The sequence below is a fragment of the Pyxicephalus adspersus genome, chromosome 12, assembly GCF_032062135.1.
Source record: "Pyxicephalus adspersus chromosome 12, UCB_Pads_2.0, whole genome shotgun sequence".
NCBI lineage: Eukaryota > Metazoa > Chordata > Amphibia > Anura > Pyxicephalidae > Pyxicephalus > Pyxicephalus adspersus.
This window is the reverse complement of record NC_092869.1, coordinates 14,224,968-14,231,204: the sequence shown is the minus strand read 5'-3', so window position 1 is coordinate 14,231,204 and position 6,237 is coordinate 14,224,968.

The following is a 6,237-nucleotide window of genomic DNA, read 5'->3' as shown; positions in this document are numbered from 1 at the left end:
TTTCTGGATTCACCACCCAAAAATTAGTAAAAAACAAGTGAAAGAACAAAAAGAACAAAAAATGTGTTCCCCAGTGTAATGTATCTTTCCTCTATGAAGATTGGGTATTTATACTATATTGTACTACTGGCGAGTTAATATATAATATCTTTGAAACACATGTTATGCACTATACCATGCTATTTTGTTCCATACACGAATGGTGTACGGTCACCGCACATGACGTAGAGCACCACAACACTGCATAATGAGTGTCACTGTTTATAATGTGTGTACACATTGTAATGTAATATGATTTTATAAAATTTTCTTTGTATAATTTGTAGCCCTTCTACTCCTATATATATCAATACTATAAGACATTTCCCTACTTGTTTGACAATATGTATTTGTATAAATAGACTTTCTGTATTCTGTAGCTTTTTTACCTAAGTACTTCTATATGTACACCTATACTTATGTATAGGCTACAATCAATTACAATTCAGATATTTATCATACATAATATATATTATATACTTTTGTATTAGCATTCCATGATTTATACAGGTAGTCCCTGGGGTTACATACGAGATAGGGACTGAAGGGTTGTTCCTAAATTGAATTTGTATGTAAGTTGGAACAGGTACATTATTTTAATAAATGCAGTTAGGACAGATGTTTGTCTCAACATCATAATAGGTAGCATGGTGTCAGTAAGTTTATAAAGTCCTCACTGTGAGTTAATCACAAACAAAGCAAAACAAATCTTTATGGAGCTCAGGCATTCATTAACTTCTGGAGCAAGCTGTGCTTTGATATGCAAAAAGAAACAACTGCAGAGCTCACCCCCTAAGACCAACCACAACCTCAGCTATGTTTAGCAAAAGATTTCTTCTGCAAGTTATGCAAACCACCCCTTCCCCTTTCCAGCCTATGATCTGCACACAGGCGAGCAGGAAAGCCCGTTCGTAACTAGGAGTTGTTCGTATGTTGGATGTCCTTAACCCGGAAACTACCTGTACTATTGTATTAACAGTGCATTATTTATATTCAAATGGACTAACAATGTAGTTTGTGTATTATATTATGTGTATTATATGGGTATACATTGTAATATATATATATATGGCACAGATGTGCGCAGGGCGTGTCTGTGCACACAGAGGCAGGTGACTGCTGACAAACAGGAATCAGGCGAGGTGCAGTAACGACAGAAAGAATCAAAGTCAAAGAAGCCAGAGGTCAGAGCAGGCGGCTAGCAGAATTAGTCAAGGTCAAGGCTGCAGAGGTGGGTGGTACAAACACAGGCACAGGTCCCCTGGTCCTCCATGAATCTGTGACACCTACCTCACCTACATCATCACAGAAACATCCAAAGAGTCATACCCCCTACCAATCACCTACATGTATACACATTTATTGTCACCATACACACAGTCCATTAAAATCTTTTTCTTGATGTTGTTCTCCCCCGCCCCCCCCCCTAACAAGGGATGGGAGGCAACCCTCTGTATTCATCGGTGCCAAAGTTTGGCTTCACTGGGTTACCACCTGGTTTCGCCCACCCTCTTCCCTCATTTGGACACCAGATATTGTTCTGATGCCCAGAGTTGGAGGGATTACAGCTTTAACACCACCCTGAGGAGGTGCTGTCCAGTCTAGCCTTCCTCACAAGTTTCTCCGCCTGTGCAGCTGTCAGTGCATGAGCTGTTCGCCTTCTGGATGCCCAATGGTATGAGGGCAGAAGCCAGTACATCCAGGGCTTGGGAGTGGAGACCAGGCGTGCACGGCGCATGGCGAATGTGCAAATTCTCCAATTAGACACGATGTCCAGCATTTAAAGCATACCTAAACACAGAGATTTCACTTTACATAAAAGGGTAGACAACCCTTTTATGTAAATTAAAAATTATGTTGTTTTTTTTAAGTGCAACACCCTTTTTTTAAACAAAAAGGGTGCAGCACCGCCCCCTAATTCTCGACTGCCTAGAATGAATGGGTGCACAAGGCCGGGAGGCTCTTAGGTGCTCCTTCTGTGCATGCCCGAGCATCTCGGGCATGCGCAGAGGGAGCCTTGTCGCTCAAACAGAAAAAAATTCCGATCTCACGCATGTACAGTGAGATCAGCAAATTTTTTTTTTTCACCCTATGTCACCTGATTTCGTGCCTGGGTCAGGTGACGTAGGATGAAGAACCAGAAAGAAGAGCAGAAGATGGCGGCGTCCGGAGCACCAGCTCGGGGCCGAATGTTGGGGATGATGCGATCAGACTGCACTGCGGGATTGAAGGAGAGTGTATTTTTTTTTTTTTTTTTGCCATTTTCAGTTTAGTTTCTCTATAAAGGATGGATTGCCAGCAGAGCAGTCTCTTTGACAGATTTTCTACACAATTCAGTAGGTTAAGTTTTGTGATCTCCCCTTTTTCTAGTATTGCCTTGATTATTCTGCTCTCTAGAGGCAATTTGCCTAACAATATTTTCCCTTACTTTTATTTCTAGAAAATATTCTAGCATTATTTCAACACCTACGGGAAACTCCTGGGACATTAGTTCCCTTCCCCATACTTTCCTTCCGCTTTGTTGCGACCAACAAAAAGTGCAGTAAGTATCTTTTTTTATATTTATTTTTCTTTCCTTTTAATTGCCACCAATACAATTGAGATAGTGGTATCCCTATATCTTAATTAGAAACTGAATATATCCTCAAGTTCCATCGGAAAGGGTCCTTTCTTTAAATGAACCTTCCACCAAGGCTCTGGAATACCCAAACTTAGGAAATTTATTACTTCCTTGTAATGTGATATCCATATATTCTACTATTGTGATATCCATCCATAATAATAATTAACCATTTTTATCTCTATCAGATTACCATTCTTCTGGAAGTAACTTCAGCAATCTTGAATTTTTAATTTTGCCACCAACAACCAAAAATCACAATTTCCTCATAAAGAACAACACCATCCACTACTCACCATCAAGTAAGTGAATCTTCAATAAAATGGTACACACTTCTACATGTAGATTTGTTGCAATATTTCCAACATTTTCAATCATGTTTCTCACATATTTACAACATATTCATTTCTTTAAGGCACCACACTGCTAATCACTAAAATAATATAATGTTTATATATCCTTGTAAACTCAGAATGTAAAAATTCTTTTTATATTAATATTCTATATTCAGAATATAAGTAGTCGTTTTATGTTTATACTTTATTTAATATAAGTCTCGAGACCCCTGAGGAAGCTATTCAGCTTGTCGGGTGGTGGGACTAACCTAAATAGTTCTATAATATTGTTTTCATATGAACTTTGGGATCATATACTTTCTGTGATTACTGATGATTGATTATTGATTGATGGAAATTTAGTGGAACCATATATTATTAACTGTTCTTTATGTAAAGGTTTATTAAATTAGTGTTTTTCTGGATTCAAGCATTTAAGTGTGTTTCGTTCTCTTGCCCTAAAAGCCACCTACCTCTTTCTATCACTCAGCATTCCTGAATAGTCACTTATCACTTCAAACCTTTATATACTTTTCTGTACCACCTACTTTACTTTGTTTAAATAACACCATCTTTTTTGAATACATCAGAACAGCAATCCTATAGGTTCAATTGGTGTCTGTGTCTGTTCTCTTACAATCGTAATATTAACCTAACAGCTGACGTTTCTTTACAAATAGATACATTTTTTACAGTTACACAATTCATCTGTGACAGGACAAGGAAGGGCTGGATAAAACAGAAAACTTGTTTGACAGTTGGGGCCCAAAGACGTATGTGTTTAGAAGACCACCAGACCTTCTTTCCAGGTGCAAATGTAAGAGCAGGACCTCTCTTTTTGTCAGCCCACTTGCTTTAATGTAGTGAAGATCCAGGTAAAGTAGATAATAATGCCTTAAAAGAAGATAGTTGCCAATGTTAAAGCTGAGGGAAGACACTGCAGAGGAACAAAATGAGCCAGCTTTGAAAACCAGCCCCATCACAATGATGACCATGCATCTATTGAAAGGAGGCAGATCAGTAATAAATTTCATGAATATATAATTCAAGGTTACTTGAATACTGACAAAGCAAAATGTGGCTTGATGGGGAGCCTTTTAGAGATTTTGTTTTACGCACAGATGGAGCAAATGACAATAAAGTTTCTGACGTCCGAGTGCAACGTGGGCCACCAATACCAACGTGATGAGAAGACACCATTTTTCAAGGGCAAGTTTCACTGCCAAAAGCACACGGACCACTATGGAGTAATTATTCTTTGGAGGAGTGTATTGAATTGAAAACAAGGTAAAGGAATACAACTTGCCTAAGCTGCTCTTCTGAGAAAGCAAGTCATCACCCCCTTATGCGAAAGTGTAGACTTTTAGTAGAAATGACTTAGCAGGGCCAGGATGGATTGAAACAGGAAGAGAATTAAAGGTTTGCTTTGTTTGATCAACAGTGTGAAACGCCTCTTGGTAATGGCCATTTCAAGATCACAAAACTTGATCAGAAACAATAAATTCTAGATAAGGCACAAAGTGCCTTTTTTGCATTAAGTCGCCTGCGCTGAAGCTTAACCCTCACATGCTTAGGATGGGTTTGAAGGTCAAGAGGAGAATTCTGGAAAGTTGCAGGGGCATTTCAGAGCCCAAATGATGTTAGAAGGAACTCGCAATGATCGAGTGCTGAATGCTATTTTCCACTTGTCCCCCTCTTTGATGTAGATAAGATTGTAGGTTCCATAAAGCTAGCTGTGGTAAAATAGTAGTCCCTTGGAAACAATCAAAAATTTTTGAGATAAAAGGATATCTTTTTATTTGTGATTTTATTTAGGCAATCTATATAGGGTGCAAAAAGCCACTTTTCTTCCTAACAAAGCAAAAAAAAAATATCAACAGCAGGGATGAGAACATATGGCTGAAATCCTATTCAAGATTTTTTTCTGATGTACTCAGTCATAGTTTGGATCTTAGGTCTAGTTAAGGGGATAAACCTGGCCATGGCAGGGGGGCTTCCTGACAATATTTGTATTTTAATCTTTTTAATAAATATTTTGACTAACAATTGGAAGATAACATAAAATAATATACATTCTGAACTTTGTAAACATTGAAATATGTAATAAGTATAATCAAGTTCTGTCATTGAATAGGGTAATATGCTCTGTAATAGGTAAAGAACAGTAACACACATAGTAAAAGGTAACCCGTAATGTCCTGGATATGTATAGACTCAATTATTCTCCGCTTATAGCTAAAATTTTGGCTAAATTGACTCACTGGAAAAACCTGCCCTTGTCTTTAATGGGGCACTGCCACCTTATCAAAATAATAAGTTTTGTGAGGTTGTTATACTCGATGCTGACTTTACCATTTCTTTTACGTCATACTGATGTTATAAGACTCCATTCAGCCTTTGTAACTTTTATATGGCAAGGCAAGAACCCTCGTTTTGCTAAATCCAAACTTTCATGTCCCAAACAGAATCTTGGCGTTTACTTTTCCGGATCTGCGGAAGTACAATCTAGTTATGTTAAAGACTGGTGGCACACTACATTGCACTATACAGTGGTGAAACTTGAATCGCTTCTAGTGCAGCCTTGGTTTCTACGGGGACTTTTAAATGCCCTATTTGCAGCTGTACCCTGTAAACTGAGAAACAATCTTCTTTTGAGAAATACTTTATTATTCTGGAGGGAAATAAAGAAATTATATTGATGCCAAATTGGGCCCACTACAGTGGCACCCTTATGTTCTACACCCTATTTTCCTCAAGGTTCTGCATACAAGGCTTGAGAGCTATGGGAACAAAGAGGTATTGGAAATCTAGGCCATCTACTAGATGACTGCAATAATTTGCTGTCCTTTGATATTTTAAGGATTAAATATGCTCTCCTATCGCACAATTTCCTCTTTTACTTACAGGTCAAATCCTTTATTTGGAACGCCAGGTTTGCAACCGGATTTTGTATTACCGACCCCCATTTTACACCTTTTGGGTAAATCATCATCCAAGTACTCGATATAACATATATATGCTCTGTTGATGGATATTGCTATAGAAAATGCACCTGTTTTACCTTTTGTACACCACTGGTCTTTGTTTTTAAATATCTCCCACTTTGATACACTAGAACTTCAGCTGGGTGTGTGTAAGTAAAAATATGATTAGTGAACAATGGCGAGAAGATCAATTTAAAATATTACACAGAGCATATTTTGCTTTTAATTTACATATTAAGCCCCAAGCCACCTTAACCAG